Here is a 15,275-nt window from a genome sequence, read left to right as displayed (position 1 = left end):
GAGCTTTTGCACAGCAAAAGAAACCATCAACAGAATAAACAGACAACCCACAGAACGGGAGAAAATATCTGCAAACTATACATCTGACAAAGGTCTAATATCCAGAATCTACTGAAACAAATGTACAAGCAAAAAACAACCCCATTGAAAAGCAGGCAAAGGATATGAACAGACCCTTTTCAAAAGAAGATATACATGTGGCCAAAAAGCATATGAAGAAATGCTCAATATCACTGATCATTAGAGAAATGCAAATCAAAATCAAAATGAGATACCATCTCATATCAGTCAGAATGGCTATTATTAAAAACTCAAACAATAACAGATGCTGGTGAGGCTGCCAAGAAAAGGAAACACTTGTACTCTGCTGGTGGGAGTGTAAATTAGTTCAGCCACTGTGGAAAACAGTGTGGTAATTCCTCAAAAAACTAAAAACAGAACTACCATTCGACCCAGCAATCCCACTACTGGGTATATACCCAGAAGAATATAAATCATTCTACCATAAAAACACATGCACACATTATGTTTATTGCAGCACTACTCACAATAGCAAAGACATGGAATCAACCTAGATAGCCAACAACAATAGGCTGGATAAAGGAAATGTGGTATATATACACACCATGGAATACTATGCAGCCATAGAAAAGAATGAGATCACTTCTTTTCCAGGAACACAGATGGAAGTGGAGGCCATTATCCTTACCAAACTAATGCAAGATCAGAAAACCAAATACCACATGTTCTCACTTATAAATAGGAGCTAAATAATAAGAACACACGGACACAAAGAGGGGAACAACAGACACTGGGGCCTACTTGAGAGGAAAGTGGAAGTGGGGAGAGGTTCAGGAAAAAAGTACCCAGGTGATGAAATAGTCTCTATACTGAATCTCCTAGTCATGAGTTTACTTATATAACAAACCTGCACATGTACCTCCAAACCTAAAATAAAAATTAAAATAATTTGTTTAAATTATTATTATTACACTTTAAGTTTTACGGTACATGTACACAACGTGCAGGTTTGTTACATATGCATACATGTGCCATGTTGGTGTGCTACACCCATTAACTCTTCATTTAGCATTAGGTATATCTCCTAATGCTATCCCTTCCCCCTCCCCTCACCCACAACAGTCCCCAGTGTGTGATGTTCCCCTTCCTGTGTCCATGTGATCTCATTGTTCAATTCCCACCTATGAGTGAGAACATGCGGTGTTTGGTTTTTTGTCCTTGCGATAGTTTGCTGAGAATGATGGTTTCCAGCTTCATCCATGTCCCTACAAAGGACATAAACTCATCATTTTTTATGGCTGCATAGTATTCCATGGTGTATATGTGCCACATTTTCTTAATCCAGTCTATCGTTGTTGGACATTTGGGTTAATTCAAGATGGATTAAAGACTTACATGTTAGACCTAAAACCATAAAAACCCTAGAAGAAAACCTAGGCAATACCATTCAGGACATAGGCATGGGCAAGGACTTCATGTCTAAAACACCAAAAGCAATGGCAACGAAAGCCAAAATTGACAAATGGGATCTAATTAAACTAAAGAGCTTGTGCACAGCAAAAGAAACCACCATCAGAGTGAACAGGCAATCTACAGAATGGGAGAAAATTTTTGCAACCTACTCATCCGACAAAGGGCTAATACCCAGAATCTACAATGAACTCAAACAAATTTACAAGAAAAAAACAAACAACCCCATCAAAAAGTGGGCGAAGGATATGAACAGACACTTCTCAGAAGAAGACATTTATGCAGCCAAAAAACACATGAAAATTTTTTTTTAAAAAATGAAAAAAAACGTCTACTAATTTATTGTTTTGGAGAACTTAAAACTACTCCATTTGGAGATGTCCTCCATATACCACCTTCATTTACAAATACAAAGTTTTGTATTTGTAAATACATGGTGTGTGTAAAGTGCCTGTAAAGTGTGACTATATATATATGTGCTTCCCTTTTCCATCACATCAAATCACGTCACACACTACAGACAACACATCATTCTTACTATATACAACCATTGCCCATTTGCAGACTTCGGTTTGCCTTTGTTTTGACACTGAAAGTTCCTCTTTGTGAATTCACTAAAAGTCATTTTTCCATCATTAAGTCATTTCCATAATTTCCCCAAAGGCAGATTTTTTCTGAAAACCCTGGAATGAATGTAGTGCTCCTGCACAGGGCAAGATTGGAAGGATCAAAAGCCAAGTGCTTAATTAGCACCAGAGTCTGAATAAAAAGGAGAAGTGATAATGGTGAAACCAGTTTCCTGACAGCTTGTCTGATCTGTCTTAATCTAACCACAGACTAAAACTCACCTGGGCATGGTACTTAATTTCTCACTTTCCTCACTGTAAAAGTGGGATAATAACAGTACTTATTTCATAGGGATGTTGTGGGGATTAAATGAGAATGCATAAAACACAGAAAATGTCTAATACATAGTAAGCACTCACTAAATGTTATAGGTATTACTTTCCTTTGAATTTTGCCAAATGCTTCCACTTGAGCCAACTGAACTCAGATATTAACATATAATGAAATTTTAGGGCTGGAAGGGACTTTGGAGTCTATCTGCTCCAAAGAAATTTAAGGCATTTGTCTGGAATCGAACAATTTATGAGCGACCCAAGATGAAATCTGAGTTTCCTGACTGTTAGCCTCATGTAATTTTATGTATAGGAGGAATGTTTTATTTAGAATGGTGTTTGACACAATGGTCTACTTGATTCTGCACAAATCAAATTTGATTTTCTTTGGTTAGTGTTCATTTCCTCTGAAAATCCATCTATTTAAGCACAGAGAACACAACCAACCCCCATGACTGTTAAATCTTGGCCTGAGTACAAAATGAAACAGGCCCAAACATTGAATCAAAGCTCTTTGCAGCCTAGAGGTAGGACTCTAGCCTGAAATTAGTTCTATTTTGCTCACCAGCTTAATGATATTGTCAGTTGTTTTTTAATTAAGTCGCCCTTAATTGCTACACTGAATGAATTTTAAGAGCTGGCAGAAATGCTTGTTGTGTTCCAATGCACTTTAAAGTGAAAAAATTTAAATTGGTTCTCTTTTAAAAGGCTTAGATAAGGGCATTTCAGAAAGCAGCTTAAACATGTTTTTCCAGGTAATAGGGGTCTGGAAATTCCAGCAAGTTTGCATGTTCTCCAGGTTCTAAGAGTTATATTCGCATTCCTCCATTCAAAGTAAGCCTTTGAATTGCCTTATCTGTGAAACAGAAAGCATGACCCTGGTAACCCAGGGGAGATATGCAGGGGTCATGTGACAAAGGCATAACCCAAATAGATGACGACAATTTCTAAAACAACTATAAAGATGGATTTCCTGTTTTTATTCTTTCTTTCCAAAATCAAATCACTATACAACAGAGAGCAGTGTGCCATCTAGCTTCCCTTCTGCCCTTATGAAGGTTCAACTGAGATACTTCTTGAACAAAATAGATGAAGTGAAGTCAGCATACGTTGCCATTACACTAGCAAACAAAGAAACAGATATTGCCTCCTTCTAAGAGAGCCTGTTGAAACAGTAACGTGAATTCCCAGCAGACCAATTGTTTGCACAAGAATATGCTATTGCTGTTCCTTAGCAACCAATACCATTCTTCAAAGGCACTGTGAATGAAGAGTTAAATACCTTCTTCTGTCCCTTGTATCTAAAGTATGACTTGAGATTCTGATTAAAGTGAATGTTCTACTGGCATTTTGGAAGCACTCAACTGATGAAGCTCATTCATGGAGTTGAGTCAGATGCTGTTTTGGTCAACGGAAGTCTCAGACAACCAAATAAATACGTCATCACCCGATTTGTGCAGGTCAGCTGTAGATGTATAGAGTAGCATATGGTCTACTCTGGTTGGCATCAACCATGACATTCAACTCTCCATTCTCTTACTCGGCTCTCTTCTATTCTGCCATAGAAAGAGACAACTGAAGTGTGAGGCACTCAGGATACGGAGATGCTGTGAAATGTTTAACAAATAAACCTCTACTTAATTTAAAGTGACAAGATACCACAAATTTAATGACAATCTACAATTAAAATATTTAGAAACTCTATATAATGGTTCTATTGCTATTTGAATATAAACACAAAAGAAAGTAAGATCTGTCAATGAAATACTTCATTAAATTAGGTTATAAACCATTAAGCCTGGTTTGTTACAATAGGCTCTTTGTTACTATTATTTATTTCTAGCATTAAAATCCTAGTTTAATGTCAATGATTTTCCCCTCGAGTTCCTCTTCTTCTTACTGTTAAGAGGGCTTCTCAGAATGTAAGAGATAAAATGGCTCTACAAAGAAAATTTATGCTTCACAGCAAAGGTGACTTGTATTTGATTTCCATGATGGTTTTCCCATTAAAGATCTCTGGAGTGGACTTCGGAAAGTCTTCTCAGTAAGCTAGCTCAGATTTAATATTGCTCAATTGTTCATTCATTCATTACTTTGTCCACTCATTCGACAAGTATTTGTTGGGCATCTTGGTGCCATACACTGGGTTAGGGGCTAGGGATACAACAAAACAAACATGTTCCCTTCCCTCAGGATTACAGTCCTAAGGGGGCAACAGAAAATTAACAGCCAAATACAATGCAGCATGTCAAGTGCCAATGTCAGGAGAGGATCAATGCTAAAGGAGCACCTAGCAAGGTCCCCTTACCCAGACGGGGTTCATAAAAGATATCCTGGAAAAAATGGTGGTGAAACAGGCGAGCTAAAGGAATAAAAAAGGGTTCTTGGAAGAGGGGGTAGCAGGTACACAGGCCACTAAAAGAAAGGCATGGCAAGAGAAAGAAATGGAAACTCATTACTCATATACTTACATTGGGATAATGAGCTCAAAGGAGGTAAACTGGGGACTGACCAGGAAATGTTGTATAAGCCAAATGAAGGTGTCTGAGTTTCCTTAAAAGTATGGGGGAGGCATTAAAGGTATTTGGAAAGGAAGGTGGGAGTGTTCTTGACTGTGGCCTAGTCTTCCTGTCATCTTGTACTTATTGGATCGATGTTCACTGCGCCATCAGACTACTTCTCTCATCATGTCTCTGATCTCACCCCAGTTTAGAAACTTCTATAGATATTTTATAACCACAGAATGGCTTTTTTTTAAAGCTAAGCTATCCATCATGTTCTTGGTCTGGGGGCTCACACGCTCTAATTCTCTAATTCTTCTTACTATTCAAGTAGATGAATACAGGTTAAAAAAAGTTTAACTACAAGTTTATGACTATGACTTCAAAAGCACAGGCAACAAAAGAAAAAATATCAAGTGGGGCTACATCAAACTAAAAGGCTTCTGCACAGGAAGGGAAACAATCAACAAATGGAAAGGCAACTTAGAGAATGGGAGAAAATATTTGCTATTATATCTGATATCATATATCTAATAGGTGGCTAATATCCGAAATATATAAGAAATTCAAACAACTCAATTGCAAAAAAAAAAAAACAAAAAACCAAATAACCTGATTTTTTTAAATGGGCAAAGGACCTGAGGAGGTATTTTTCCAAGGAAGACAAAGAAATGTCCAAAAGTATGTGAAAAGGTACTCAACATCACTAATCATCATAGAAATGCAAATCAAAACCATAATGAAATATCACTTCATATCTATTAGAAAGGCTATTATCAAAAAGTCAAAAGGTAACAAGTGATGGTGAAGGTGTAGAGAAAAGGGAACCCTTGTACACTCTTGCTGGGATTGTAAATTGGTATAACCACTGTGGAAAACAGTATGGATATTCCCTCAAAAAACTAATAGAGCTGCCATATGATCCTGCACTCCTACTTCTGGGTATATATCCAAAAGAACTGAAATCAGTATGTCAAAGAGATATGTGCACTCCCATGTTTATTGCAGCACTATTCATAATAGCCAAGATATGAAAACAACCTAAGTGTCCACTGAGAGATGAATGAGTAAAAAATAGCATTCCTTTATGTATATGTACCAGACATATATATATATATTCCCTTATGTATATGTATCTGGTACACATACATGAATGAGTAAAAAATAGTATTCCCTTATGTATATGTACCTGAGACATATATATATTCCCTTATGTATGTGTATCTGGTACATATACCTGAGGGAATACTATTCAGCCTTTAAAAAGAAGAAAATTCTGCCATTTGCTGAAACATAGATGAACCTAGAGGATGTTATGTTAAGTGAAATAAGCCAGTGCAGAAAGAAAAATACTGTATGATCTCACTTACATGTGGAGTCTAAAGCAGTTGAACTCATAGAAACAGAGTAGAATGGTGGTTGTCAGTGGCTGGGAAAAATGTGGGGATTTGGATCAAAGGATACAAACTTTCAGTTATAAGATGGGTTCTGGTGATCAAATATACAGCATAGTAACTATAGTTAATTATAATGTATTGTATACTTAAAATTTGCTAAGAGATCTTTAGTGTTCTCACCATACATCAAAGAAAAGGTGAGCATATGAGGTGATGGATGTTAATTTGCTTGATTTGGTAATCACTTCACAATGTATTCACATTTTGAAACATGACAGTGTATACCTTAAATATATACATTTTTTATTTGTCAATTATTTTTCAGGAAAGCTGGTTGGGGGAGACAGGAAAGGTGAACTGTTTCATCTGAGGGCCTGTGGGGTGCTGAGTCAACTGAGTAAGGCCTAAAACCTAAGCTCCTATTGGTCATTCTTTTATGGAGCAATATGAGGTAGTGAAGTCCAGCTTGACTGATGTAGGTGTTTTCTTCTCTTATTATATAAGCTAGGTTAAATATTTGTGTTTTCTTATTGTTTTTGTTTTGTTTTGTTTGAGACAGGGTCTCCCTCTGTCACCCAGGCTGGAGTGCAGTGGCATAATTTTGGCTCACTGCAGCCTCAGCCTCCCAGGGTCAAGTGATCCCCCGACCTCAGCCTCCTGAGTAGCTGGGACCACAGGCATGCATCACCATGCCTAGCTGATTTTATTTATTTTTTGTAGAGATGGGGTCTCACTATGTTGCCTAGGCTGGTCACAAACTCCTGGGCTCAAGTGATCCTCCCACCTCAGCCTCCCAAAGTGTTGGGATTACAGACACGAGCCACCATACCTGACCAATGTTTGGATTTTTTTTTTTAACCTTACCGGCACATTTAAAAGCTGAGAGGCTCTCTTGAATGACTGCTATCAAGAACGTAATTTAAGAAGTATCATGATGAAGCCCTGTTAATAGGATTTATATTCTGAACACATGGAAGACTTTTCAGTGAAATCTTGGACTTTTTCCAGTGTTAGCATCACCTAAATGAAAGCATAATGATATCATGTAAGCAGTCCATATCCTCATGGAAGATTTTTTTTATTATTAATTAATGCTCCTAGAAATGAAAGTGCAATACTACCACAACAAAACCAGACTCTCTGGCTCCTCAGTTATCCTGTACATTTTTCAACTTCCCCAAGAAAAGTAGCTATTATATTTGCCTAGCTTTGGCCATTAGATGTTCTTTCAGATTGGCTTCTGTGTCCTTTTAGTGTACTTTTAAAATCTTGAGCATTTTCTTACTTTCTGGCACCAAAAGATGCTCTCAATTCCTCTTGTATTTTCCTCTCCCAGTCTTAGAATCAGCCATTTCTCCAAGGAGCCCTGGGCTATTTTATCAGAAAATGATATTCAGAAACCAAAATCTGGGTACTAGGAAAGTTCATTGCTCTTCATGGATACAGCTGGAAAATACTTGTATGTATATTAATGCAGGTATACAGAGATATCTGTTTTTCTGTAGCTAGCTATCCAAATATGCATTAAAATAAACAGGAGTTCATACTGATATTTCTAACTTTAATCCAGCACCATAGAATTTATCACAGCATTCAGAGGAGGGTTTTTAATCAGACAAAGATTTCTGTATTTCTGTAGCTAGCTATCCAAATATGCATTAAAATAAACAGGAGTTCATACTGATATTTCTAACTTTAATCCAGCACCATAGGATTTATCACAGCATTCAGAGTAGTTTTTAATCAGACAAGGATTTCAAGCAAAGAAAAGATTTCTCAAAGCAGGTATGTCTTAGGCCAGACTGAGAGGGGAAAATACTGACGTGGTCATTGAGATTCTTTAAATAAAAAAATCTTCTCAGCAGTAGGTAGTAGGTTGGACTGACTACGTTTTACAGGTGGGAAACCTGAGGCTCAAGAGGGTTAAGAAAGTTGCCAATATTTTTACTACAAGCAAAAAACAAACAACCCCATTAAAAAGTGGGCAAAGGACATGAACAGACATTTTTCAAAAGAAAACATGTATGTGGCCAACAAGTATATGGACAAATGCTCAACATTACTAATCATTAGAGAAATGCAAATCAAAACCACAAAGAGATACCATCTCACACCAGTCAGAATGGCTTTTGTTAAAAAGTCAAAAAATAAAAGATGTTGGAGAGGTTTCAAAGAAAAGGGAACACATAAGCAAACGCAAAATAACGAAAATCATAACAAACAGTCTCTCAGACCACAGTGCAATCAAATTAGAACTCAGGATTAAGAAACTCACTCACACCCACACAACTACATGGAAACTGAAAACCTGCTCCTGAATGACTACTGAGTAAATAACAAAATTAAGGCAGAAATAAACAAGTTCTTTGAAACCTATGAGAACAAAGACACAACGTACCAGAATCTCTGGGACACAGCTAAAGCAGTGTTTAGAGGGAAATGTATAGTACTAAATGCCCACAGGAGAAAGCAGGAAAGATCTACATTCGACACCCTAATATCACAATTAAAAGAACCAGAGAAGCAAGAGCAAACGAATTCAAATGCTAGCAGAAGACAAGAAATAACTAAGATCAGAGCAGAACTGAAGGACAGAGAGACACGAAAAAGCCCTCAAAAAATCAATGAATCCAGGAGCTGGTTTTTTCAAAAGATTAATAAAATACATAGACAACTAGCCAGATTAATAAAGAAGAGAAGAGAGAAGAATCAAATAGACACAATAAAAAATGATAAAAGAGATATCAACACTGATCCCACAGAAATACAAACTACCATCAGAAAATACTATAAACACCTCTATGCAAATAAACTAGAAAATCTAGAAGAATTTGATAAATTCCTGGACACATACACCATCCCAAGACTAAACCAGGAAGAAGTCGAATCCCTGAATTGACCAATAACAAGTTCTAAAATTGAGGCAGTAATTAATAGCCTACCAACTAAAAAAAGCCCATGACCAGACAGATTCACAGCTGAATTCTACCAGAGGTACAAAGAGGAGCTGCTTCCGTTCCTTCTGAAACTATTTCAAACAACAGAAAAAGAGGGACTCCTCCCTAACTCATTTTATGAGTCCAGCATCATCCTGATACCAAAACCTGTTGGAAACACTACAAAAAAAGAAAACATCAGGCCAATACCCCTGATGAACATTGATGTGAAAATCCTCAATAAAATACTGGCAAATCTAATCCAGCAGTACATCAAATAGTTTATCCACCACGATCAAGTCAGCTTCATCCCAGGGATGCAAGGCTGGTTCAACATACATAAATCAATCAATGTAATCCATCACATAAACAGAACCAATGACAAAAACCACATGATTATCTCAATAGATGCAGAAAATGCCTTCAATAAAACTCAACATCCCTTCATGCTAAAAACTCTCAATAAACTAGGTATTGATGGAATGTATCGCAAAACAATAAGAGCTATTTATGACAAACGCACAGCCAGTATCATACTGAATGGGCCAAAGCTGGAAGCATTCCCTTTGAAAACCGGCACAAGACAAGGATGCCCTCTCTCACCACTCCTATTCAACAAAGTATTGGAAGTTCTGGCCAGGACAATCAGGCAAGAGAAAGAAATAAAGCATATTCAAATAGGAAGAGAGGAAGTCAAACTGTCTCTGTTTGCAGATGACATGATTGTCTATTTACAAAACCCCATCGTCTCAGCCCAAAATCTCCTCAAGCTGATAAGCAACTTCAGCAAAGTCTCAAGGTACAAAATCAGTGTGCAAAAATCACAAGCATTCCTATACACCAATAACAGACAGAGAGCCAAATCATGAGTGAACTCTCATTCACAATTGCTACAAAGAGAATAAAATACCTAGGAATACAACTTACAAGGGATGTGAAGGACCTCTTCAAGGAGAACTACAAACCACTGCTCAACGAAATAAGAGCGGACACAAACAAATGGAAAAACATTCCATGCTCATGGATAGGAAGAATCAATATCGTGAAAATGGCCACGCTGCCCAAAGTAATTTATAGATTCAATGCTATCCCCATCAAGCTTCCATTGACTTTCTTCACAGAATTAGAAAAAAAACTATTTTAAATTCCATACAGAACCAAAAAAGAGCCTGTATAGCCAAGATAATCCTAAGCAAAAACAATAAAGCTGGAGGCATCATGCTACCTGACTTCAAACTACACTACAAGGCTACAGTAACCAAAACAGCATGTTACTGGCCCAAAACAGATATACAGACCAATGGAACAAAACACAGGCCTCAGAAATAACATCACACATCTACAACCATCTGATCTTTGACAAACCTGACAAAAAGAAGAAATGGGGAAAGGATTTCCTATTTAATAACAGGTATTGGGAAAACTGGCTAGTCATATGCAGAAAACTGAAACTGGACCCCTTCTTTACATCTTATAGAAAAATTAATTCAAGATTGATTAAAGACTTAAATGAAAGACCTAAAACCATAAAAACCCTATAAGAAAACCTAGGCAATACCATTCAGGACATAGGCATGGGCAAAGACTTTGTGACTAAAACACCAAAAGCAATGGCAACAAAAGCCAACATTGACAAATGGGATCTAATTAAACTAAAGAGCTTCTGCATAGCAAAAGAAACTATCAGAGTGAACAGGCAACCTAAATGGGAGAAAATTTTTGCAATCTATCCATCTGACAAAGGGCTAATATTCAGAATCTACAAGGAACTTAAACAAATTTACAGGAAAAAAACAAACAACCCCATCAAAAAGTGGGCGAAGGACATGAACAGACACTTCTAAAAGAAGACATTTATGCAGCCAACAAACATGAAAAAAAGCTCATCATCACTGGTCATTAGGGAAATGCAAATCAAAAGCACAATGAGATACCATCTCACACCAGTTGGAAAGGCAATCATTAAAAAGGAAACAACAGATGCTGGAGAGGATGTGGAGAAATAGGAACACTTTTACACTGTTGGTTGGACTGTAAATTAGTTCAACTATTGTGGAAGACAGTATGACAATTCCTCAAGGATCTAGAACTAGAAATACCACTTGACCCAGTAATCCCATTACTGGATATATACCCAAAGGATTATAAATCATTCTACTATAAAGACACATGCACATGTATGTTTACTGCAGCACTATTCACAATAGCAAAGACTTGGAACCAACCCAAATGCCCCTCAATGATAGACTGGATAAAGAAAATGTGGCACATATACACCATGGAATACTATGCAACCATTAAAAAGGATGAGTTCATGTCCTTTGCAGGGACATGGATGAAGCTGGAAACCATCATTCTCAGCAAACTAACACAGGAACAGAAAACCAAACACCGCATGTTCTCACTCATAAGTGGAAGTTGAATAGCGAGAACACATGGACACAGGGAGGGGAACATCACACACCAGGGCCTGTCAGGGTGTGGGCGGCTAGGGGAGAGACAGCATTAGGAGAAATACCTAATATAGATGACAGGTTGATGGGTACAGCAAACCACCATGGCATGTGTATACCTATGTAACAAACCTGCACGTTCTGCACATGTACCCCAGAACTTAAAGCAAAATAAAATAAAATAAAATAAAATAAAATAAAATAAAAGTGAGCCTTCCTTTCCCTTGTAGAATGCTCATAACTTAGAGTATCAGAGAAGAGAGGAAGCAATGCAGGTCAAGGAAGTAGAATGAGTGAAGGCAGAGAAGGGCATGTGCTGGGGCTGGCAAGACACCAGCCTGGTCAAGGTTGAGCATGGAGTCTTTGTGTACGAAGGAAACCATATTGGCTGTCTGGCCTCCCCTGCAGCCCATTTCAGTGCAGCAGATTTAGAATCTACCCAGGGGGCTTAGGAGAATTACACACCTAAATCTGTTTCTGCCTTCTTGGGTAATTGGCTTCATCTCTCTGTACCTGTTTCCTCATCTGTAAAACAGAATTATGACATCTTTTCGCCATACAAGGCAATAATAAAAGGCAAAGGAATGAAAAGATTAATGCAAACTCTTATGCTTCATAAGCAGTTTTGCTTTGGAGCTGTTATGATAAAATTAAATGATGCAATTGAAAATGACCTATACAAACATAAAGCACTCTTTTTTTTTCTTTTTTAAACAGCTCCAGATGAATGCACTGTACTTTAATATCCTGGGGAATATGAATTGAATACATTAATCTATGAAATCTGGAAATAAGACAGATCCAAGCATTCCCATTTTAAAAGATTCAGATTAGGTATACCAATATTCCTAATACTGAATATATCTAAGTAATTTATGTGATATTAATTCCAAACCCAGAGCTTCCTTTCAATTCACCCCTGGAATGTAAACTCCCTGAAGATAAGCCCATGCCTCAAGGACAGTTTTGGATTTTTCAGAGGCCAGAGCTCTGGGTATGAACCAGTAATTCCTTCAGCACCATACACTTGTTTCTTTTTTCTATGTAGTTTTTTTGCTATCTATGTCACATACACAATTTTATCAGCATGGATAGAGAAGGGGTATAATATGGGTTAAAAGTACACTGGAGCCAGACCATCTGGATTCAAATGCTGTTTATGCCACTTATTAGGTGCATAATCTTGGGCATATTCAAGGTATAACCTCTTCACACCTCAGTTTCCTCATTCTGAAAACTGAGAAAATGACAACATACTACAACTAGGGCTGTTGGGAAAATAATTGAGACATGTAAAGCATTTAGAACACTGTTTGGAACATAGTGAGAACTTAATAAGTGTTAGTTATAATTATACTACACTAACAGCCTTATCAAGTAGAATCCCTAATGAGGGGGCACAGATTGTGAGTTAAAGTATTAGCAGGTGTTTTATTATCACACTTAATCACATGGGGAGAGGAGAAAAGTAGAATCACCAATACTTGTAAGGCCTGATTTCTAGAACTAACTTTATGCCTGGGATGTGATATTTTAGAGAGCAGGGACATGTGGAGTGTGGAGTGTGAAACTGTGCTCCAGGATGGCAGCAGCCTGGTGCAGCCTCCTGCCTCTGCTTCCCAGCACACACATCCACCCTGAGCAGGTAACGTTCTCACGGACCTTGACAAACATACTTGCTCTTGTTCCTCTAGCTGAGCTGCTCTCCTCATCTCCCCTAAATATGCTGAATGCTGTCCATCCTCAAATGCTGTTTCTATCCCTGGCTCCTCAGCACCCTTCCTGTCCGTAGCTAGTCTCATATTCTGCTTTTAACTCTTTTTATGTGTAAGTTGAGAAATTCACTGTTCCAAATTTAACTTTTACCACATTATCCATGTACATGGATTATATTATATTAGGTGTGTTCACCTAACAGGTTTGTGAATTCCTTAAGGACAAAGTCATATCTTACACAAGCTTATTTTGTATCTTTTCAGCAGCGGTTCTTAACTGGGGACAATTTTGCCCCCTAGAATATACATGACAATGTCTGGAGACATTTTTGGTTGTCATGATGGGGAAGGGGAGTGCTACTGAGATCTGGTGGGTCGAGACTAGAGACGTTCCTAAATACTCAACACACAAGACAGCCTGCCCCTCTTCTCCCCATAACAAAGAATTATCTGGTCCAAAATGTTCATTGTATTAGGGTTGAGAAATCCTGTCCAATAATACCAAGGACAGTAGGAAAATGAGATTCATTCCAATTACATGATTTTTTTTCTGTAATGTCTTAATGGGCCAAGCACTAAGTTTCAACTTCCATTCCAGGGTCATGCCCACTAACCCAAGGTCCTTTCTTTTTATTAATAGTAATAATGATAACCATGAAGATAAAAGTGGATATATTTTGTTTTATATTGTTTGGGCCTTGTGGTATTTGTGCCAGCAGCAGGGACTGTTCAATTGTCATTATGAATAGAGACAATGACATCTCCTTGGCACAGGGTAGACCACACAGGTCAGTCCCTGGCTCTGAAAGCCTTTTACCAGCAGGCTCATCCCACTTTACTTATCTGAATATTAATACAGCCCATCCCATTGACAGGTAGCGTCTGAGGTTACTTTTTCTGCTCTTGCCCAGGTATATCTAAGGTGACTAAAGTGGACTCCTGCATACCACCTGCCTATCTCCTTGCAGTTTTCTTTTGCCAATCCTGCCACACTTGCCCCATCCCTGTGAATGAGGTTTATGTCTAGGTTCCCAAATGAGTTCTAGTACAGCCCTATAGTTCAGGTCCTCATCCTTTATCTCTGGCTCTCAGCAAGCTTCACTGACCTGGAAATGAACCTTGCTCTCAGTATCCAAGGCATCAGCTGTGGGCCTGCTTCAACCACAATGGCCCTGCTGGCACCATAGCTCTGGAAACAACCTAACCATTAGAGAGATCTGTGCCCAAAAGAAATGAGACTATTTGGCCTCCAGATCTCCTGAGTATTAACTTTACCCCTTAAATGGTATGATTTTAACCTTTATTTTAATAATTTAGATTCACAAAATATATGAGCAACATTACTATGATTTGGTAGGCTGGATCCTTTTGGAGTGAACCTCTATAGTCAGTACCTCTCCCCTAGTCTACTGTGGCATGCACAGCCATTTCACTGCCAAAATGGAGCCCATGCTTGGCACACATAAAATTTGAAGGAGAGGGGCATGTGCACATATTTTAAAATTTTTTTAATCACAATATATAATTATTAAAAATTAGAAAATAAAATAACTTTTGATTAGAATTATGACTAGTTTCTATCCCATTCTTAGAGCCAGACTTCATTTTAATTTTCTGTCTTCTGGTACTGTGATATGTTTCTATCACTCAAATGTGATTAAGGCTTAAGACTTCTTATGGAGTACAGAAAATAGAAGGGAATAAATGACTACTTTGAGATCACGGCAACCAATTTGGTACTTAATTTCTGTTTTGTAAGGATGCTTTTAAAAGACTCTTTACCACAACTGTATTCTGCCTAGACTTTTTCTCAAAAAAAGATCTTATAAATTTGCCAGATTTATTGAAGTAAAATATTATCCAGCAGAATATCTTCTTTCTAA

At 37.7% G+C, this 15,275-nt stretch overlaps 1 protein-coding gene across 12 annotated transcripts in view; it reads right to left on the bottom strand.

The window, feature by feature from the left end:
- Positions 1 to 15,275, bottom strand: part of TMEM108 (transmembrane protein 108) — a 362,632-nt gene that overhangs the window by 241,552 nt on the left and 105,805 nt on the right. Inside the window, exons 3-4 of one of the 12 annotated variants that reach the window (XM_063806226.1) lie at positions 12,143 to 12,202; positions 7,153 to 7,308 (exon numbers count right to left, since the gene is read on the bottom strand). The exons of 10 other annotated variants lie outside the window; for them this stretch is intronic. The gene's annotated coding sequence lies outside the window, so the exon portion shown is untranslated. The remainder of the gene's footprint in view (positions 1 to 7,152; positions 7,309 to 12,142; positions 12,203 to 15,275) is intronic. One more of the 12 variants, XM_063806227.1, reaches the window with a different exon arrangement.

Source organism: Pan troglodytes, chromosome 2 (genome assembly GCF_028858775.2).
Source record: "Pan troglodytes isolate AG18354 chromosome 2, NHGRI_mPanTro3-v2.0_pri, whole genome shotgun sequence".
Lineage (NCBI taxonomy): Eukaryota > Metazoa > Chordata > Mammalia > Primates > Hominidae > Pan > Pan troglodytes.
This window is presented reverse-complemented; position numbering and strand designations above follow the sequence as displayed.